This window comes from Ambystoma mexicanum, chromosome 11 (assembly GCF_040938575.1).
Source record: "Ambystoma mexicanum isolate Mex_15411 chromosome 11, UKY_AmexF1_1, whole genome shotgun sequence".
NCBI lineage: Eukaryota > Metazoa > Chordata > Amphibia > Caudata > Ambystomatidae > Ambystoma > Ambystoma mexicanum.
In genome coordinates this window covers 1,094,150,782-1,094,174,473 of record NC_090934.1, presented here as the reverse complement: position 1 = coordinate 1,094,174,473, position 23,692 = coordinate 1,094,150,782, and the positions used below count along the sequence as shown (strand labels likewise).

At 46.8% G+C, this 23,692-nt stretch overlaps 1 protein-coding gene across 3 annotated transcripts in view; it reads right to left on the bottom strand.

The window, feature by feature from the left end:
• Positions 1 to 23,692, bottom strand: part of MINDY2 (MINDY lysine 48 deubiquitinase 2) — an 838,774-nt gene that overhangs the window by 667,834 nt on the left and 147,248 nt on the right. The gene's annotated exons all lie outside the window — the stretch shown is intronic.

Here is a 23,692-nt window from a genome sequence, read left to right as displayed (position 1 = left end):
AAGCGACATGAGGCTTTGATACATGGCGGCATCATGGAAAGCCATAAAGACAGCCTGGAGGAACAAATACGTATGCTGAAAAAAATGGTTTAGTTGGAAAAAAAAATGATTGCCCACTAGTTGAGGGCTAGTTTAAGGAATTGTAGCAACATTTGAGATATGTTTATTTTTGGGTAGGGGGGCAGATGTTGCCACTGTGGCCAAGAACTTTGTAGCAGAATTCATAACCCAATTTGGGCTGCCAGTGGTTGCAGACAGCAACTGAGGCATCCACTTTACTGGTCAGAACATTAAGGAAGTGTGCAAAGCCCTAGGAGTAGCCAAGCAGTTTCATAGTTCTAACCACCCCCAGTCGAGCGCTCAAGTGGAACACCTCAGCAGCTATGCCTGTCCAAAGTCAAGAGACCGGGCTGAACTGGCCCCAGACATGGTAATTTCCAATAAAAGCACAAACTGTCTGCTCACGTTAAACTCACACGTCGCCTCATGAGAACGGGCACTGCTACCGCTGCGGCATCACATCTCCAGAACTTGCATTTAGAGGATAACACAGTGCTCATGTATTGTTGCATGCTGATTAAACCTGTTAGCTCTCCCCATACTCCGGTCCAAGCTGCCCTGCCATCCTCTACAGCCCGTAGACTGGATCCTGGTAAAGGTTCAGAGGAAGTCTGCACTCCAACCTAGGTGGCGCTGACCCCCATCAGATCATACAGACTATCCACACCGCCCTCCAATCAAGAGGCCCTGGAGGGCACGACCCAGATTCAGATTCTGCTCCTTGTGTACCATCTCCAGTGCCAGAGCCCCCTGGATCTCACAATGCAGGACCGGGAAGGTACACTCTGTGGTGCCGTAAGAAAATCCCCCTTTGTCAGTGACCCTGGCCTGAGTGGTAACTGATCAGCCCCCATTCTCCTGGATCTGCCCCCCCCCCAACAATAATAAATCCACCGGATGTGGTGGTACACTGGCAAAAGTTGGAAGCTGCTACTTCCGACATGCCAGTGCCTGCTTGCTTTGGTCCATGTTGCTGTCACTTCTTGGTCATCCTCTTTGTCCTGATGACCACTATCAGCATGTGTCTTTCCTACTGCAGATATTTTTTTATTGAACTTTTAGCAAAGAGGGCAACACCACAACCACAAACAGAACTTTTGAACTTTACTCGATATCAGACCCTTCTGTGAAATTGGAACTTTGACGTTTGCCCACCTACACAACTGCCCCCCTACAAAATGGTGGACTGCAGAGCACCTATCACCCCACTGACGTGCTGTGAACTGACCCTTATTCATCGACCCCTATGCAGAAGAAGGGAGCGTGGCATCGGGCAGGCTCACTGGAACTCCACACTTCAGCGTGAGCACCAGAGTCCATTATTTCAGGTTATGTGACTACTATTGTTGCAATCCTCTTCACTGTGACTGCTGCTTTCCGCACCAACTGTCATGAAAATGATCGTCCCTCTGCTCGTCCCTGGGTTGACAGTGAACATCTACCTGTATCTCACCTGGCAGTATGCCTGCATGTTTAACATTAATGATGGTTGGGTATGGGCCCAACTACTGCATGACTTAGCCTCCAAGCTTCCCATAGGCCCCATTACCTTCCAATGGGGTGTTTGCCTTGGCCTCAAGCTGGTTTCCCGGTGCCAAGGCCCCAGAACTTGCGGCGATGGACATCCCCAATTAGGTTTTACATGTCCTCCTAATTTCTTCACACCAAACCAGGTGCTCAAGAAGCCAGCTGCCCTTCAACTCTCTGCTCCCTCCATCTCTCCACTCGGGCGACAGGCCTTCTGTGGTATGTCAACTGGGGTCAGCAATTTATGGGGGAACAGCAAGTGCCAATACTACCTGTCCACCAACACTAGTGTGATCATTAATAATGTAACCTTTGCTTTTGACCCCGATACCTCCTTCAACCAAGTCAGGTACGCCACTTATTCCAGAACATACCTGTGGCTGTCCAACTGTAGTGGGAATTGTTACATGGGATATAGCCTGCCTGCCGTGCATCCTACCTGCTCCTTGCCCACTCACCCAGGGCCCAAAAAATGCTCCGCTAGAGAGGGATTTATCACTCGTATGGGCTACGGCATACCAGTCCTGGGGATCAAATTAAACCGAGACCGCCTGACTCGGATTGTCTCAGTTGGTTGAAAATATTTCAAGTGCCACTGCGGCCTCATTCACACCATTGTCCTGTGAACAGATAGCTATCCGCACCACGATACTATGAACCGTATGTCACTGGACACTTTGGTGGGTCAGAAGGAGGGCGCAGACTGTAATCATTCATTTCACTGAATAGTTCATTTAAAGAAAAAGAGATAGTCTAACTCTCCCTATGTCATGAGGCGTCCCTACCTAAAAAACTAAGGTGCTCGTCAGTCATCAGAAAAAGTCTAAAGTAATCAGTCCACTGTCCAAACTAACCTTATCTGGCCCAAACACTAACCTAACAATTAAGGCCAGGAGAATGACTCCTTTCTTCTTGTATTTTTTTTTTTACATTATTTTTCTTATTTTTATAACATCACACCAAACTTAACCAACATATAGGACATTTCCATATATTTGCTTCTTAATATTACTTCAACATGTTACACATTACGGTCCTCCCCTCTCCCTCCCCATTAACTCGAGCGCCCACTTCAATGCTGCTGGATTTGTTACTTAGGGTTTATCACCTTCACTGTTACCAGACGTATCGCCTTCACTCGGTCCGTCATGGGAGATTCCCGACATCTTAGTCACCATTTCTTTCCATGCTATCAGGGGACCCACATCCTCATCCTCTTCCCCTCCCCTGCCGACTGCTTCGTACCATGCCACCGTCTCCGCTTCTGCCCATTTCAACAGGTCACTCCCCCACATCTCTAGTCTAGGTCTTTGGGCCGCTTTCCAGCTCATAGCAATTCCCTATTTGGCCAGGATGTAGGCCAGGTCTTTCAGTTTACTGATATGCTTTAGGGTGAGTGGTCTAGTAAATCCCCCCCCCCCCCGCATGCATGCCCATATTGAGTCCACCCTTAGCTTGATCCCTTTTTGGGACAGGCATTGTTTGACTTCTTCCCAGAATCTTCCCGCCTCCGGGCACGCCCAGAACATGTGGTTCATCCCTGCATCTACCTCCCCGCACTTAAGGCATGTCTGTGTTACTGTATTTCTAAACTTAGCAATTTTGCTGGGGGTCATGTACACCCTGTGAGTAACATAACTAGATCTGTTGCAGCCTCGCATTCCGAACACCTTCTTGTGATATCTTTGGGCTCTCTCCCATTGTCCGTCCTGCACAAGTTCACCCGCCTCCTCCTCCCAAACACTTCTCAGTTGGAGCAACTCTCTGCCCACTCTGGACATCAATAGTTCGTAAATCCAGGATATTTCGTGCCCGCCCTCCGAGATATCGTACATCGTTTCAATGGCCATGTCAGGTTGCTCTGTCAGTGCTATCTCAGACCACTTTTCTCCCACTCGTTTGATGATTCTGGCGTATGTGATGTATTGTCCTATGTGTGCACCGGTTTCCTCCATTATCCTTTGAAAGTCCAATACCTCCCCTTCTTGCCATATGTCTCCCAGGGTCGCGAGGCCCACCGGTTCCCAGAATTTGCGGATCACCCTTATCAATTGCTCATCCTCTCTGCATAGCGCCACCAGTGGTATCTGCGGGGAGCATGGGATCGGGTTTCCCACTGCTTGGCACGCTTTGCGCCAAGTATTCCAACCTAGTTCCAGCAATCTCGCTCGTCCTACTCAGTCTCTGCTTAGCAATCTGGCTTCTGCTGTTTCTACTTCTGATAACCATCTGGCTACGTACTGGAGCTGCCCCGCTAAGTGGTACATCTCGAAGTTCGGCAGATTTATGACCCCTTTATCATACGGGTTCTGCAGTTTCCATAGGGCCACCCTGTTTCTGGTATTATGCCATATGAAGCCCCTGCATAAACTCTGAAGTTTCGTGAAAAAACGCTTGGGGAGCATGTATGGGATATTTGTGAAGAAGTGCAACAGCCTGGGCAGGACCACCATCTTGAGCAAAGCCGCCCTACCCAGAATGGCCAGGGGGAGCTTCGCCCAGAACCCCATGCGGTTCTTAATTCCTTCCACCGCCCTCTGTGTTGTATTGATTTTCATCTGCAATCCTGTGATATACGTTAATCCCCAAGTATCTAATCGAACTAGTCTGCCAGGGTATCTGCAGGATGGGTAGGTTCCCCTGTGGGACCCCTCTAGATTTCCCCAGGGGGAACATGCCTGACTTTTTGGGGTTTACTGCTACGCCCGAGAGGGTCGCATACTGCTCGATCCCTTCCAGAACATACCGCAGGTTTTCCTCCGGGAAGTGCAGGTACAGCAGCATATCATCAGCGTATAATGATATCAGGTGCGGTCCCCTCTTCATGTGAATCCCTATCTCCCGGTATTGCTGTCTGAGACAGATCGCTAGTGGTTTTAATGCAAGGATATATAGCATGGGGGACCAGGGGTAACCTTGTCTTGTGTCCCTGCTGAGTTGCCATGTGTCTGAAATTATTGCACCCATTTTGACCCTGGCCGTTGGGGAACTATATACCATCTTCACCCATCTCAGATACCCTGGTCCCATCCCGTATTCTTTCAAGGTCGCCAACAACCAAGGCCATCTCACGGAGTCAAAGGCTTTTATTGCGTCCAGCGAGACTATCGCCATTTTGCTAAGGTCGCCCTCCGTCTGTTCTATGATGTGATGGAATCTCCTGTGGTTGTGGGTTATATTCCTGCCCGGGACATAGCCAGTCTGGTTGGGGTGTATTAGTTTGTTAATTACCTTCTGGTAATTTGCCAGCACCGCTGTGAGAATTTTGCTATCTTGGTTAGATAGGGGTCTGTATGACCCGCAGTCTGTGCTGGGATTGCTGGGTTTGAGTGGCGGAATAATTACCGCCTCCTTTAGGAATTCCAACAGCCTTCCCCTTTCGAATGCCTCATTTAACATGGCCAGTAGCGGGGGAGCACTTCTTGCTTATACGTTTTGTAGAATTCACTGTGTCATGATTCCTGCCCCTCATGTCCCCAGCCCACCAAGATGTCAGGCTGGAGCCAGGCCACGATCTCCTACATGGCCCTGAAGGGCCTCTCCATCCCTCCAAAGACCCACTTGGAGTCAGACTTGGCGCTTGTGGCACCAGACTCACTCACTCCCTTAGGATAACATTGGGGATTGGACTTGTAGTGCATTGATGGGGACAAGATGGATGCCCCCACATATTTCGGGTTCCCAGAACTGCATGTGCAGTCTAGTCTTTTGGGTGTGGTTCAGCCCAGAGACACCTGGGATACCGAGAGACTATTTAAGCCACGCCCAGGCTCAGAAACATGCTTTGTCTTTTCTGCAACTGCAGCGTGACACTCACTGTGTTCGGATCGGTCTCCAGTAGGCCTGCATCTTTCTTCTGCACTCAGCTCCTGCAAGAACACCGTTAGGAACAGCCTTACCTTGCAGCGCTTCTGCCCACCATTCATCGCTTCTTCTGTTCTGCGGGCATTTTCATCGGTGTCATTCACATCCCAGCACGCCGCTTCCTAAAGAAAAGGGAAAAGAACAGAAAAAAGGCATTAGTAAGCATTCAGCGGATCGTCGCCTATTTTTAAAGACTGTACGAGCTTCAAACGCTTACCTGAATCCCAGCCGCTCTGGGGGAACTCTGTCTCCAGAACTTCTCATCCATCTGCAAGAGGGAAAAGACACTCCAGGTTAGCGTGGAAACATCTTCAGGCGCCGCATACTACGCTTACTCACCGCATTTCCTTCATAACCGGCATCCACGCTGAAAACATCGCGGCACCTAAAAGACACAGAAAAAGAAATCAGTTCAATACAAATACGAAAGGGTCGCATCGCGCATTGCGCTCTCACTCACCTTCAGCGCTACTCATCTCACCAGCACGCCGCCATCCCCGGGCACCGGCCATCATCTAAGGAAGGAAACGAACGAAGTTAGAGAACTGTTCAAAAGACTCATACTTACCTGTCAGACTCTTGCCAGTGAAGTAACTAGACAGCAACGAGCCTGCATCAATCAACGCGCCCCTGCGCTGAAAGCAGGACGGAGAGCACACTTTCCAAGAAAACAAGGTGAGCTGTGGATCAAAGGGAAGGGTTGGACCCCAGGGAAGAAGGGGTTCAAGCACACAGACAATAGGGAGTTAAACTCTACCAATCCTGTGTTTCAGGCCGAGTCTCCAGTCGAGTAGACTCCAGGGAAGGGTTTGAGGTCGTAAGAGGTCAGAACAGGCTGAGTGATGACCCCATGGATACCAGGTGAGCGTTGCACACTGGGCAGCCCATCTGACCCCGGGGCTTTACTAGTGGGTAGGTGCTGTACTACAGTCTCTAGTTCCTCTATCGTGGTTGGGGCCTCCAGGTCATCCTTTTCTTCCTCAATTAATTTGGGTAATCCCATGTCCTCCAGCGTCTCCTGAATTTCCTGTTCTGCTACCTCTGCTGTGTCTTCAAAGAGACGTTTGTAAAAGCTAAGGAACCCTTCGTTCATCCCCTCTTGGGTGTTCCAAATCTGGTCTTCTCTCCCCCAATCTCCCCGACTACTGGTCTTGGTGACTCGTTTTTATATAACCATGCAAGCATCCTCCCCGTTTTATCCCCACCCACGTGCTGCCTCTCAATTTATTTTTTATAGTTCAGTTTGAATAGTCTTTCCCAGAGCTCCCCGCTAGCTTGTTGTAGTTCGCACACTTGTTTGGTGTCCTCCTGTGAGGTGCCTCCCCTGTGCATCATTTCGTCTAATCTCTTCTCTGTCTCTTGTAGCTCTCGCTCTATGCCTCCTAGTAGCCCTCTGGATTTGGATATGGCCGCCCACCTCACTACCCCCTTAAATGCCTCCCAAAGGGTTTCCTCTGACTTCACACTCCTTGTGTTAATATCAAAATACCCAATGATCTCCTCCCTTAGGTCCTCCCGGAAAACCGAGTCTTGCAGGGCCTCCGCTCTGAGCCTCCATGTCGGAACTCTTGCTCTGGGGGGGTTGGTGTCTCCAGTCGATGAGCAGGGGGGGGGGGGGGGGGAGTGATCCGATAATGTTCTAGCCTTGTATTCTGAGCCAGTCATTTCCCCTGCGAGATCTGAGGTGACAAATAGGTAATCTAGTCTTGTATACGGGATGTGTGGGGCGGCATAGTGTGAATAATGCCTGCCATTCGGGTGTTGCTGTCTCCATATATCCTCTAGCCCAAAGTCTCTCAGCAGGGCCAGTAGTGCTTTTGCAGCGGGGGTGGGTTTATCTAATTTTGTATCTGACCTACCCACTTTAGGGCACAGGGTACAGTTGAGGTCTCCTCCCCATATGATCGCGCCTCCCATAAGGGGGCTAATTTTGCTATATAGTTTCCTAAAGTAGGCTGCTGTTTCATGATTGGGCGCATACGTACTTATGATATTGAATTCTCTGTTCTCCAGCAACCCTCGTATCATTATCATCCTCCCATCTGGCTCTACCGTGGCTTGAAGCAGCTGGAATGGCACATGCAACTAATATAATCTTGGGGGTGTGAGAGCTTGTTCCACGAGGCTCCTACCTTATTGCGCTATACCTTCGTGCTTGAGCGTTCTTCTCTATGCAGCCCATGTTGCGCATCACCCAAGTGTCTTCGCCCTGTCTTATATTCTAGTCCCAGTGTTTGAGGGTGCCGTCCCGAAGGTGCCACAGCCTCTATTGTTACTTATCTGCGCTGTCTTCCTTCTCGATACCACATTCCAATTTGCAATTATGTGTGTCCAGCCACTCCGAAGCATCCTCTGGGGTGTCGAGGAACAGTGCCATTTCTGTGGTACACCTTCAGTTTGGCCAGGTATATTAACATGTACTTGTAGCCTGCTTCCCACAATCTTCTTTTCACTGCTCCATAGTTCATACGGCGTCGTTGTACCAACAGTGTGTAGTCCGGGTATGGTGTGATGTTCGCTGATGCTTTTTGTATCGCGCCTCCTTTCCGGAAGAATTCTAGTATTTTTTCCATGTCGCGGTAGTTCAGGATTTTAGCAATTATTGGTCTCAGAGGAGGTGTGGGGGGGGGGATGTGCCTGGCGGTGGCCTCCTTGTCAGGGCCCTATGCGCTCGTTCCACCGCAAATCCTTGGGTTAGCACCCCTCCTGTTATTTCTTGCAGCAGCATCGTTTCAATATATTCCGTGGGATTCGATCCCTCCGCTCCTTCCGGGAGTCCCACGATGCGTACGTTGGTTCTCCGGGCACGTCCCTCTGCTTCTTCTGCCCCGTTTTCCAAATTGCTCACGCGTTGTTCCAAGATATGGATCTCCGATTTGTGGGACGCACTTGCTGCTGTGTTCGGGGCCATTTCCTTTTCCAGTTCACCTGTACGTTCTGCTAGTGTTCTCACATCTTGCCTGAGGAGATTCACCTCTTCCTGTACTGCAACAACTTTAAGTTCCAGTGCCGCCTTCAGTTCGACCATGGCCGATTCCAATTTGGTTTCCCACGCTAGTTTCAGGTCTGCAATTTCTTCCAGGATGTGTTGATCTTTGTTTGCTGTGACGGTTTCCGGGGTGGGAGTTTTCTCCTTGCTCCTTCTGCCATCTGCGGTGATCTCGCATTTTCTTCTAGCATGGGTTGTTTGCCCTTTGCCTTGGCCTGTTTATTCGCCATCTTGGTTTTGCCGTATGCTTTCCTTCGGGCCCTCGGGGGTGTGGTCCCCAGCGCCTCAGGGCTAGTCTGTCTCCAGCTATGGTGCTTCAGGGACTTGTGGAGGAAGTGTTTGTATTCTGTTAGCGCTATTTCTCGGATGGGTTGTGTCCTCCCACGTCCGTGGGCACTGCTATTCCTTATTGTCTTTGTATCCCAGCCCTTGTTAGGTCATGCCGATGTCTGCTCCTGGAGGGCCTGTTTCGAGGCTATGGTGGATTTTCACATATCTTGCAGCAAGGGTTTACGCTTTTATGTGGCCTGCAATGCCCATAAGGTTATCCTTCAATGTGCCCGAGCCTTCCAAGCCGCTCCTGCAGCTGCTCCCCTCGTGTGCACGCCCAGCCTACCACCCACTTTGTGCCCAGTGCACGCGTCCAGGTGTGCGGTGCAGCAGTTTGTCCTCGGCAGCTTCTTTTGAGGTGAGGCCGTGGTTGTCTCGTTTAAGTTGTTTGCGCTCTTAGGCGTGTCTGCTGTGCTGTCTGACATGGTTTACATGTCCCGGCCCATACCTCTGATGTATGTGGGTGCCGGCCTTTGGTGGGGTGCCCTCATGCTTCACATCGTGAAGTTCTGTGCCCCCAGGCTAATGCTAGCAGCGTGCTCTCGCTGCCTCTGTCAGGCCCCCAGGTGTGACTTGGTGGTGTAGCTTCCGGGGCTTCTGTGCTTTCAGGTGGCATCCGCTTGGGGCATTATGGGGCGTGTTCTGTCGGGGTCCAGCACAATTTCATTTATGGCCCTTTCTACTGATGTTTCTGCAGATGTGGGTCACCGTTGTGATCAGTTTGCATCTGCGGTCGGGGTGTGCTGGCCGTGTTAGCCCAGCGTGATCACAGTGTATCTGAAATTATATTCGCGATTCGCTTAATTTCCATACTGCATGTCGTCTGGTTAAGCTACAAAGGTCATAACATGCAGGGCCCACCGTCCTTTCCCTCTCAGTGGCTCGGACCGCGCTATCACTATGTTGCCGGCAACACCTCCAGCTACTAAGTACCCTTAGTAACACTCCTCTTGTGTAAGGCACCCCGCTTGCGCTTCCGATGTTCGCTGTTTGACTGTGGCTCCTCGGACGGCTTCCAGACACGGGTGCCACATACTCAATCTGCCAGTCTGTTAGCAGCCAGCGATGGTATGATGCTGACTGCTGCAGCGCGCCTCCGTATGCGCCGGTGTGTGATTGTGGGGTAGGGTGAGCGAACGATCCGCAAGACACGCCAGAGCGCTTTTACTACTCCACTCAGTGCCGCACTCTGTATTTCAGTAGTGACAACAGCAGACCCACGCTGCCTATGGAAGTCGCAGCTCTGTTTGCCCCCCTCTGTCACTCTCCCGGCTCTGTTACTGCGCATCACGTACCCGGAAATGTTTATTCGCGTTGGGCTCCTTTGTTCTTCTTACACGGCCGCCATTTTGGGTCCAGTCATCGCATCCTCAATTATGTGCGGAACCGCTGCCCTGGTGCATTCCATGGGTTCCCGACGTGCTGGGAAAGGGCTCCATACGTTAGCATGCCCGCCTCTGTGTTTTCGTCGGCCGTGGGCTTCTTTGTATGCACTTTTATTTCGGATCAGTTCAGCATCTCCCAGAGCTCCTCTAGGAACGCGTCTCCCTCCATGGCCCTGTAGCCACGTCCCCTCCTTTCTCCTTGTATGTTCACTTCTTGTAAACTTCAGTACAATAGGATATTTTCAAATAGTCTTTGGTGACTGCTTTTATCAATTCATACAATTCATTCAGAACTTTCATGGGCTTTTGTTTCTTTTCTGTTGTGTTATAGTTATTAGCTTCTTGCTTGTTTTCCTTTTAACTTCCTTTATTAAATATGGTTTCTTCCCTTTCCCCTGGTAAAGCTGATAGGGATTTTTAAATCTTTCCCTTTATCCATGCCCTGGTTTTTGCTATATCTTCTTGCCTTAGTCTCTCTTGATTAAGCGGAGCATGAAGATTCCCCATTATGGGGATTAGTGTAATGTTTTCTTTTCTCTCACTGAGACCAGTATGAGCATTATACAAATGATTCTCATTCACCCTTCGGACCATTCATTTGGTATACTCTTCTTTTTTACTCGGACGAGTAGGAATATTCCAATAATGCTTCATATTGGCTTCACTGGTTCTTAAAATAATAGTCTCTTTATTCATACTGGGATGAGTATGAACATTCCAATAGGTTTCTCATTTGTTTCACTGTGTTTTAATATTATAGTTCCTTTTTCTGCACTGGGACGAATAGGACCATTCCCATAAAGCTTCTCCGTCCCTCTCCCAGGTTTCCCGTATTCCCCCTTACCTGCGACTGGTAGGGAAAACGTCACTGGGGTTTCCGTTCCCTTATGCGTTTCTCTTTGCTTCATCAGTTTGGCCATGGAGATTTCCTGGACGTCGCCTCCTCCATGCCTCCGGGCTTGCAGGTTGTCCACTCTCTCAATCACTGGTTCGTTCCGTTCTGCGTGAGTGGTATCAGCGTTGCTTAAAGGACCGCTGGTACACCACAAGTTTCCTGTGGTCACGCCACCACTTTCCCCATTTGTTTTCTCACTTCTGGGACACGGTGCCTTCAGCTTAGGTGCTCTTCTTCATGTCTGTGTGAGACACTGCGCGTCTCAGTCTGGTTACTGTTCCCTTGATCGTTCAGAATATAGAGCAGTCAGCCTCTGCTCTGTGCTGGCGTGCATGCAATTTTGTAACTTGCGGGTTTCTCTCCGAGTTCTCCAGGCTCCTCCCCTTTCATACACCTCGTAGCCGTGGGACTTCCCGGCATAGTGTTGTATTCCTTTCTCTCTGTCTCGTATGCCTTCCGTTCTCAATGGGAATTCCATAGTTAAAGGAATAGTCAGTTTCTAGTTGACAATAATACATAGTGATATTTTCTTCACATAAATCTTTATAAGATAGATTTGGAGAGCTACTGATACTAGGGTCTCTAGGAAGTTCCTTGTCAGAATGGGAGTACTTGTCCCTCAAAGGAGCAGTCTCTCCTGGTAAGGTCCCACTTGCCTCAACCCCTAGAGAGGGTTTTGCAGAGCGGGCTCACCTCCCTAACCTCACACCAGGGCCAAATTCCCTAGATTTGCCACAACACCCTCGTAGAATCCCAATGGGCATTTGTGCTATTGTGAAGAGCAAATGCTGAACTTTCATACTCCGCTATGCGGGCAACATCTCAGATATCACTCACTACCGCAGCATTGTAAGCCCCCGCCACAACAGTCTGGAGGCAAACTGGTCCTTTGGGTCCTGGATCCTAGATCTCCTGGGACCCATGGGTGTAGCCTTAAGTCAGATTCTGCTCATAATCGTGGTTCCGATTCGAAGTCCATCATGTCTAATAATGCACTGTAAATGTCTCTATAGAGTTTGTGCCCACTGCTCCGGAGGTTCCTCAGACCACAACCGGTTTACTGCCACACAAGTAAAGAAATCCAATTAATGTGATGTCTGTTCACCCCAAAGAAGTAATAGATGAGACAGGAGTGAAGGTCTCATAGGAAGGAATTGTGGGGGAACGTCTGGGAGTCAAATATTTTAATGAACTAACCCCAGCTGCATTATAATGCTGTGCTGCTTCTGCATATTGCCATGTTTAACAAGTGCATTTTTGCCATTGTGAGGCGAGCCCCATGTTCCATTATGCATGTCTTCACCCTGACAGCTTCATTGCATAGTGTGCAGCAGTGCTTACTTCCACAACGTGTGCCGCTGACGTGTTTCCCTTTTGGCATTAGTAAACGTGTTTTAGGCTTCTGCTTTCCTAGGCAAGGCAGCTTTAGTACATAGAAGTTAACATATAATAAGCAGGATTGCCTACTCAAACCGTGTGGGACCCAAAGAGGTAGCTTACCTTTCCAGAATTACTGTATCATATGCCTTTTTGATTGTATTGTGCAGAACAAGAGAAGCAGCCTTGGCCTTAGACTTGTATGCTGGGACTCTGTCCTACTGGAGACATTGTTTCTGTAAGCGAACTTGGTTGAACACTGGGGAGGTGTGCATAACCTGAAGTTAGTGTATGTTAACATACTGAATACCTTCCGTATTTGGACTAGAAGGCAACCATCGTCTTAGACAAATATGTGGTCCCTGATGATGTCTTTTATAGGTCTGAAATGCAGAGTTTGCTGCAGAGTATCGTCTATGAATGATGACAATTCACGAATGTGATGATTTGAAATTCAATCAGTATTTGCAAGGAATCACACAGCACTGTGGGGTGGTACCCCTTGGTCCTACGTTCTTTTTGCAACATTGGTTGCCGTCCGGTCCTAATACTTAAGGTATTCAGTGTATTAACATGCACTATCTGCACTATCTGCAGGTAGTGCCCGCCTGCCAGTGTTCAACCATATTCCCTTCTCACAATTGTTAAAGGCGGAGGCACACCGAACATGACATAACACTGTTGACAAACAAAAAAGCGGAAACATTAGGGTTTGGAACTGTGAGGAACCAGATATGAGACACAGATAGATTTTAACCGAGAAATAGGGGTTTGGGAAATGCCTCTATGTCCCTGGTCTAAGAGGTGTTTCTCTACCTCCAACAAAACTAAGGGTCTGTCAATGTCAGAATGTCCAAAAGGGAAATCATCCCATGTCCAAAGTACTACTGTGGGCCTCACATTCTAAATATAGACTCCAAGGTGAAAAGGGAAAACGTCTTTGGCTTTTAGTAGTGTACAAATGTTCAAAAAGGAAATGCGTAACTCCAACACAAAAAGATACAGAACGATAGAAGTTCTGTGGTCCAGATGGTGGTTCACTTTCCCTGGATTTCTCTACACTCTATTTTATATTTTCCCATAGATATATTCTTGTGACTGAAATCTGCCCATTATACTTTTATGCCAGGCCTTTCATTATATGTACAGTGCGCACAATTACAAACTTGATAGTCTCTTATATTTGTTCCGTCTTGTCTTGAATCCGGCTGGTATACTATCCTGCCAGGGGTTCTCTTATAGATATACTGCATACACTCACTAACTTAACAGTCTCTTATACTTATTCTGTTCGGCCTGTGTTCGTGCTCCCTCAACGTGTATTTGGTTTTGGCAGGTTTGCCAATACACCCCGGTGTCATCTCTTCCCTTGGGTTGGCTCACCAGCTCTCGCTGGCGAATGTTTGTTCACCCGTGGCGGTCCTTCAGCATTTCACACCATCTTGCCACCTCTGCTTGTTGGCTTCTCTGCTTCTTGCGGCTCCGCCCGTCTGTTTCGTGATCTTCATTACTTGGCTCATCTTCTTAGTCACAGTATGCTTGCTTTTAGGCAAGTCAGATTTTAAGAACTTGTATACAGATCCTGTTAAAGTGTTTCCAGTACCTTTCCTAGGTGGGTGAGGGGAGGTATGCCATTATGCTATTAAGGCCTGGGGACTTGCACTAAGGTGCAACATTTTTGGAACCAAACAGACTTGCAGAAGTGTGGAAATCAGTAGATTTGAGTGGACCCCTTTAGAATGTTCCCTGGGTGTATATCCCATACCTGCCAAATTCAAACACGTATTGAAGTTTATGGATTTAACTTGCATACTGGCAAAGTGAAGAGTGGCTATGTATTGGAAGCGTGCACGAGGGTCTGTGTATAAACAGTGGAGGAGGGACTTTGAACACTGGAGCATAGCAGAGACAAGGGCATGGACAGGTGCTGGAAGTGGGGTATATGGTTAGTCAGATCAGCTTGCTTCAAAGGAGAGCCTGCTGCTGGCTAGGTTTCCGCCATTGGATGACAGGCCGCCCTGAACACAACACAGTATGACATGAAACATTTGTGATGGAAAGATAACCCCTGCAGTTGGGTGGTGGGTGCTTCACCCTGGAAAATGTTAACAGACCCCCCCGTGCATAGACATTTTGCACATGAACCGAATACGCAATTTTTAAATATGACAGTGATTGTAACAGAGGAACGCGTAGTAAGCCATGGTGTTTTATTTTCACTACTTTGAATTATGAAACTTTTTTTTAAAAAAGAAAACATTTAAACAAATTAGGCTTGGGGAATGGCAGGGGTGTCCTCAAAAGAAAAAGAGGGATGCCATGTCTCGCCTGATGATGTCAAGACACCCTCCCGAGGGCTGCCTCCCCCCATTATAGTCATTCATATAGCCCCCCAGGGTCAGAATCAGGTAGCAGATGCCGGCCCCCGACCACATGGGGAGAGGTCCCCACCAGTAAAGTAGTGATGACACCATCAGGTTCATCACAGTACCCAGGAGGTAGAGACAAGTTTGTGGTTGATTAGAGAAACGGGCACCATCAGATTCCCAGGAGATCCCATCTGTAAATTCAAAAACTTGAATCGCTGATTAGGAGAGAAATGAATAGAAAAAACGACATGCAGTTATTCTCAGAAGGTACAAAGCATCCCCAAAGCCTTACGCATTCCTTTGAGACTGACTCTTTGTAAAGAGAGCAAATACTTTGTATGCAGATGGGAAAAAATTCTAAATAAATGCTCATTGGATCTCTTTATTGACAATCCTGGAATTATCCAAACAACTAGGAAATATACAGTCAGATATACAGAAAATCCAAAGCAAACTTATTGATTCATCAGGCAAAGAAGATTTCAACAAGATTTAAAAGAAAATAATGTTAATCTAGATTAATATAATAAAGAACTTGAACAAAAGAAAATCCGAAAATGTTGTTGCGATACATACAATCACTTAAATGACAAGGACTACACTTGGGCAGACAAATACAAAGCAAACAAACCTTAGATCGATGAGATAGCAGTTCCTCTGACCTTTTTTATATCAGGGAATGAGAACACTGAATTAGTAACACAGCAACCTCAATGCATCGGCAAATGCACCATCCACACAACTTTGCCCTTTTTTTTTCTTTTTTTTTTAAGACAGAAGCACAAGACCAAAAGAATGCTGCGGGGGCAGAGCAAACCCCAGAAATACCTGTGTGCAAACAAGATTCCAGCAAAAGAGAACCTAGTTGGAAATCTCTCAGATAGAACCCAAAGTCCCAAAGAGAGAAAAACCCTGCAGAAAGGTCTTAACTATGTCCCTTCATGTAGTACTACCAAGTTTGACACAAAAGTAGATCTATTTAGATTCACGTGGAAGTTATGCCTCAAAGTCTTCTTTGCCAAGCTAGAGGAAGACTATCTTGAGAACACAGAGGAAGCCACTCGATACATTGAGTTCCAACCCAAGAGCATCTTTATCCCTCCAGTTCTCAACAACACGATTGATATTTTCTATTGACTTGTTACTGATGACATTAACAGTTTATCATACATAAAAACTTTAACAAAGTCGAACTGGCCCTTGCCAAGTCACTTTACTCTGACCAGACGATCACAATACTCCCTTCACATAAAGGGGGCGCCATGGTTATTCAGAATACCAGAGATTATGAAAAAGAGTGTCAGACACAGCTTAGTGACAACACCACATGACTTCAGACCCCACACAGAGTACAGAACATAATTTAGACATCATTCTCAATGACGCAGAACAAAGAACGTGGATAAACAACAAAACCAGACTGTTAGGTTTAGGTAGCACCAGTGCTCCAGATAAGATTTTGAGGTGGGAGTATTTTACTCCCTGTTTTTAAACTTTGAGAGTAAATGTGATTTTAAGAGAGTAAAAATGACTTTTCTATTTTGTAAGAGAGTAAAATGTATGCAACATCCAGCCGACGCATGCACAAACTGTATGGAAATAATTACCGTACAGCAGCTTTCTGTATTTTGACAGAATATACCTTTCATTATTTCACTATGGTCTGGCCATTTGATCTCTCCTGTATATATTTAAATGTTGAAATCACAAAAACCTAGCCAATTACATAGTAAAGCAAACATGAATTGTATTGTGTGTTTTGAGGTTCGATAGCAGAATTGTCATTTGATGTTTAATGAGTCCACATTTTCTGCAGCTTTTACTACCTAATGGTATGCCAATGTTATGATACAACAGTGCAGAGAGGCAATGACTCCATGCTAAATTCTCCATCTAATCTAATGGTCAAATGGTTATTTATATGGCGCTTTTGGCAAAGTGCTGGACCTAGAACATATTTATCACAATTATCACCAAACCAAAGTCGGTACTCCTTTATGGACCTCAAAAGGATGAAAGGCAGAGTTGGACTTGCCGGGATTCGAGCCTGCAACCTACAGGTCAAGCACAGATTGCAGCAATGAGTGCTCAATCGGCTGAGCCATCTTATTGGCTAACATCCTTCAGAGGTCGGTTAACTGAGTATCGACTGAGGTATAATAATCACAGTAACTAGATATTGGACAAACCATTCATGAAGCACTACATGAAGTTATATACCTATCTGGATTATCAGAGGGACAGGTTTTGCCGAGTTTCTATTTCAATTACAAATGTAGCTTTCATTTGTTTGTTTTTGAACAGCGCTTGCACTTCCTGGAGAGTCAGGTTTTGGATGTTTTAATTGAAGATATGAGAGGCTAGAACATCTGCGATTGGTGTAATGACAATCATTCACCCTTGAGCAAAGACTCTGCTGCCACTAACCATTTATAGTAATGTACCCCATTGACTTCAAGGTTGAATGGATGTAATCTAGACTGTGCATAGCCATCATTTTACACACTTAAAATTAGAATGTAAATTACATTATCAGTGTAAAAAGGAGCTGCCGCCGCATGATTATGCACACAGCACCAGAACTCTAAAAAATACAATTGTGCAATTCTGGTTTGCTTTCACTGGAAAAAACCCATAATTTGTTACAAAATATGAATTCTCAATTGCAACCTAGTTTTGCATTTTATTAATTATACAATCCTAAAATTCTAGGAAATTATGCACAGTGCTTCTAAAGCTGAATGGAAAGAAACCATTCCTTTTCCACAGTGTGCAGTTTCTTTTTATGAAAGGCTTCAGAGAAATACATCCGTTTCAGAGGTGGCTTGCAATTACATCCATGTACCTGAAAATCAAAAGAAGCCTCCTAGTTTCTATAAAGTAACCCGATCTTTGCACTGCCCTCTGCTCTAAACCTGTGTGTGTAACCTGTGTGTGTAAATGTACCCAGGAAAATAATAAAGCTGTCGTATTTGCAAGATTTTCATGCTTAAAAAGGCCTAGTACTCGCCTTATCTGGAGGCCTGGGTAGTACCCTACAATCCACCATTTTTTTTATTTACTACCTAAAATTCACAAGGATCTGCGCAAACCACCGGGAAGACCTATAGTTTCGCAGTGGATGGTATTTTACGACGACTCGGCAGGTATATTTTTTTTCCTTCATCCTATTATTCAAAACACCACTACCCACATCAAAGACACTACCCATTTTTCCCATTTTTTTTAACAAATTGAAAGTGTTTGGCATCACCAATTCAGACATCTTATTTACCATAGTCGTTAAGAGCGTATACATCGCAATAACTCATTCTTTAGGGATTGAGGATATCGAGTGCTTACTATTACAACAGGAGAGTGCAGTTATAGCGGAGAGCAGACCCCATGCGTTTCCTTTGGCAGTCTGTCTACGATGGCTATCCTAAAATCACCTGAAGATGTTCAAAAACAGCAGATCTGCATGGAGCGCAGCAAGAGAAGTTATAGCTGGTCAAGTGGCACAGCGAGTAGAACGCTCGCTTTGACATCCGTGCAGAACCTGCAAACGCAGGTTCGAATCCCGGCGGGGCCAAACTCAGCCTTTCATCCTTCCAGGGTCGATAAATGAGCACCACACACCGTGGGTAATAATAAGCAGCGCTCAGATACCTGAGGGTTCATAGCGCTATATAAATGCCAAATTATTATTATTATAGCACTTGGAGCAAGTGGAGCACAGTGGACTTTGCTCTGGTAATAAATCCTGTTGTTACCGGGTGCATACTGCGATTCTTGGATGGTTCCGGGACGATTAGCAAGGCGAAGCGTGGAAGGACTAACAGTCAGCAGCCATTGGCTGGCTGAGCAGCGATGCAGAGCTGTGTTAACTATACTGTCGATACAACGTATTCGGCATATGCCAGAGGGATAATCATTTGGGTGGCACCACATGTGCCCTTCCAGATGCTGCAGGCCACGGTGGAGCCAGATGGGAGGATGGTAGTGATTTGGGGGCTGCTAGAGAACAGAGAATTGTGCATCATAAATACATAGACCCTAACCAAGATACAGTGGCCTACTTTAAGACACTATACAGTAAAATCAGTCCCTACATAGGAGGCACGGTTATATGGATGGGGATTTCAATTGCATGCTGAAGCCCATAATGGACAGGTAAGACACCAAACTAGCGAAGCCCACCCCCACAGCGAAAACGCTACAAGACCTGCTGAGAGACTTTAGGCTGGAGGACATATGGAGGCAGCAACACCCGAATGACAGCTACTAGTCACACTATGCTGCCCCACATAACCTGTATACGGGACTGGATTACATGTTCGCCACTCCGGAACTGGCTGGGAAATGACAGGCTCAGAATATAAGGCAAGAATATTATCGGACCACTCCCCACTGGTCCTGACATGGAGACATCAGCCCCCTAGAGCCAGGGTCCCAACATGGAAGCTTAGAGCCGAGGCATTGAAGGATATCGCATTCCGAGAGGATCTAAGGGAGGAGATAATTGGGTATTGTCAAAATAACACAGGAAGCCTGGAGTCAGAGGGTACCCTATGGGAGGCCTTTAAGGTGGTAGTGCGGAGGGCAGCCATATTCAAATCTACAGGGCGCCAAGGGGCAAAGTGCAAGAGTTACAGGAGACAGAGAAGAAACTAGAAGTAATTATGAAAAGAGGGGGCATCTCACAGGAGGACGCCGATCAGGTGAGTCATTTACAACCGGCTTGTGGTGGGCTCGAAGAGGTTATGCAACCTGAACTATAAAAAATACATGAAAGACAACATGCAGGGGGAGACAAACCGGGGAGGCTGCTCGCATGGCTATACAAGAACGAGACACCAAGATCAGCTATTAGAGAGATAACGGGAGAAGCAGGCCAAGTCTTTAACACCCAGGAGAGTGTGAACGAGGGATTCCTTAGATTCTACAAATGCCTATATGAAGATGCAGGAGAAACTGCAGAGCAGGAGACTCGAGAGACGCTAGAAGACATAGGATTACCCAAATTGAGCGAGGAAGACAGGGAGAACCTGGATGCCCCAATCACAATAGAGGAATTAGAGACAGCGTTGATACATCTGCCCATGAGCAAAGCCCCTGGGACAGACGGGATCCCTAGCGAATTCTATAAAACGTATAGACAAGAAGAAACCGCCCCCCCTACTGGCAATGCTAAACAAGGCCTTAAAGAAAGGGTGACTGCCGGAATCGCTAAGGGAGGCGGTAATTATCCCACTCCTCAAACCTAACAAGCCAAGCACAGACTGTGGGTCGTACAGACCACTATCTATGTTCAACCAGGACAGTAACGGCTGTGCTAGCGAATAGACTGAAGAGGGTAATAAACAAACTCATACACCCTGATCAAACCGGATATGTCCCGGGAAGAAGCACATCCGATAACCACAGGAGGCTCCACCATATCATGGAACAGGAGGAGAGCGACCCAAGTGAAATAGCAATAGTCTCGTTAGATGCAGTGAAAGCCTTTGACTCCGTAAGGTGGCCTTGGATGATGGCGGCCTTGAAAGAATACGGGATGGCACCAAGGTACCTGCGGTGGGTGAAAATGGTGTATAGCTCCGCAACAGCCAGGGTCAAAACGGGAGCAATAATTTCAGATAAATGGCAACTTAGCAGAGGCAAGAGACAGGGTTGTCAATGGTCCCTGATGCTGTACATCCTTGCACTAGAACCATTAGCGATCTGTCTGAGACAGCAGTATGAAGAAATGGGGGTCTACACCAAGGGGGTACCGCACTCGATATCATTGTATGCGGACAATATGCTGCTATACCTGTGGTACCCAGAGGAAAACTTGCAATACATCCTGGAGGTGATGGAACGCTACGCTACTCTCTGGAATATCGGTGAACCCCATAAGATCATGCATGTTCCCCTTGGGGAGGTACAGAGGAGTCCCACAGGAGAACTTACCTATTTTGCAGATAGCCTGGCAGACCAGAACATTCAGATACCTGGGGATTGACATATATCACACGATTGTAGACGAACACAAATATAACACGGAAAAGGCAGTAGAAGGCATCAAGAACAGCATGGGGTTCTGGGCAAAGCTCCCCCTAGCCATGGTGGGAAGGGCGGCCTTGCTCAAGATGGTGGTCCTACCCAGACTACTACACTTTTTCGTAAATATCCCACACATGTTGCACAGAGTTTATGCAGAGGTTTCCTGTGGCACAACTCCAGAAACAGGGTGGCCCTATGGAAATTACAGAACACGTATGACAGATGGGGTATAAACCTGACGAACTTTGAGATATACCACTTGGCAGGGCAGTTACAATATGTCGCTAGGTGGCTGTCGGAAGATGAGACGGCAGAATCTAGATTGCTGTGAGGTGAAAGCGACCCGCATTTCCTAAAAGAACTGATATGGCTACCCAAACCAGAGTTGCATGGGCGATTGAGACTGCTGGAACTGGGCTGGAAGACATGGCACAAAGCATGTCGAGCTATGGGAAACCCGACCCCATGCTCCCCGCAGGCGCCACTTGTGGCGCTATGTGGGGTGGATGAGCAACGGAGGAAAGCGATCTACAAACATTGGGAGCCGGTAGGCATAGCGACCGTGGGAGATATATGGCAATAGGAGAAGGCACTGGACTTCCAAAAGACAGTGGACGAACCTGGGGTACACACGGGGCAATATATCACATATACTAGAATAGTTAAACGGGTCAAGGAAACATTGCGCGAAATAGCATTAGCAGAACAACCTGATAATGCCATAGAAACGATGTACGACATCTCGGAAGGAGGGCACGAAATATCCCGGATATATGAACTGGTGATGTCTGGAGTGGGTAAGGAATTGCTTCAATTGAGACGGGACTGGGAGGAGGAGGTGGGAGAACCTATGCAAGATGGGCAGTGGGAAAGAGCTCAGAGATATCATAAAAAGGTGTCTAGGAATGCGAGGCTGCATCAGATTCAGTCATATGTCACCCATAGGGCGTACATGACCCCCTGTAAGATAACCAGATTTGGGATTACAAAAGTACAAAAATGCCCCAAGTGCGGGGAGGTGGATGCTGGGATGATCCATATGTTCTGGGCGTGCCCGGAGGTGGGAAAATTCTGGGTAGAAGTTAAGCAACGACTATCTGAAAAGGGAATCAAGTTAGATGTGGAATCCGTGTGGGCATGCATGATGGGGCGGGGGGATTTACCAGACCACGCAACCTGAAACACGTCCATAATCTCAAGGACCTGGCCTATATTCTGGCAAAAAGGATAATAGCTATGAGCTGGAAAGCAGCCCAAAGACCTAGATTAGAGGTATGGTGGAGCGATCTCTTGAAATGGGCAGATGCCGAGACAATAGTATGGTACGAGACAGCCAGTAGAAGGGAAGATAATGAAGTGGGACCTCTGATAGCATGGAGACAAATGGTAGCCACACTGTAGGTATCCTCCCCTGCCAATTCCAGTGAATAGGACACGTTCGAGAATGGCGAAGGGGATTAACCCCAAGAGAAGGGAAGTCTGAAGAACTGAGGTGGAAGCTCGAGTTAAAGTGGGGGGAGGGTGGAAGACGGCAATAAATAATATGCAAATCTAAGCTAAGAAGCTTGTAACCGAAAATGTCGGGTGTGACGGTTGTTTTGTTTGTTGTAAAAATCAATAACATTTTTTTTTTTTTTAACTATACTGTCGATAAGCTGCCAGCTGCAGTGACTGTTAGTGTCTGATGTATAGATTGTGTGTCTACTAAGTGGCATCCGGGTTTCGGTATGCCGGTAAGTACCCCCAAAAATATACAGCACAGCTTCTAACATAAGGAAGCCGCTAAGCCATATAGTAATCCTAAAATGGGAGGGGTTAAGGTACCCGACTCTACGCTTAATCCGGTCCCTAAACCTGGGAACAGAATTGATGCTGGAAAAAATTGTGACAGTACAAACCACTTGGGGAAAATTATATAATTTTTCCCTGTACAAGATATAGCAACGATTAAGGGCACAACATCATTGAATATGGATAAGGTTGTTACATCATCCCCAAGGTCCAACAAAATGGGGTTCTCTGCCCCCACCATCTATTGATAATAATAATTTGCTTTTGAACCTATGTTACACATTACAGCGGGGAATCTATAGGTGGCCGCAAGATTCCAATTCCATCTGACAAGCTGGCTGAGCCTTCAAACACTGATCCTCTAAATCCTAGGTTATTGAAGTCACCAGATTTGTTAAAAATTGTGGAAAATGTACAAAACTGCTCGGATTTTATGGACACTTAAATAATATAAATCACCTTCATATGGGAAAATCTGATCTTTCTGTAACGATTAAAGCATTGTTTATGCTTTGTCATGTTATGTTATTGGGACTTGTACCATGCACTGCTGCCATTTTACATGTTCTCCAAGTGCTCTAGCGAATCTGAACAGGAAGGGGCTTGGGAAGTTTAGTGGGAAAGAGAGGGACAAGCGCAAGTGAGGGTCGATGTGCTGTTGCTAGCTTCAGTTCGGAAAAAACGGTCACTGTGCGCTAGTATGAGTTTGGTGGATTGGCGTTTGTATGTTGTATGCAGGTGCATGTTGGGTGTTGTGGAGGGATGGGAGAGTGTTTGTAGTTTCGGTATCTTATGTAGAAGGTTTGTTTCAAGTTAGCTATGTAATGGGTGGTGGATATGCTGATTATTATGAAGTTAGAGAGTTATTAGTATACAATGCAACACATTGGCTACCCTCAAAATCCTCGAAGTGCAATACATTGGCTATCTTTGCGTTTCATATAAGTGTGGTGTGTTTGACATTCTCCTAGATCTATTGTGTGCTACCCCTAGGCTAGCTTCACCATCTTTTAAGTGCATTACAAGGCCACCCTGTACATTTTCCAAGTGTAAAGTAATGGCTAACCTGCAAGCCTCG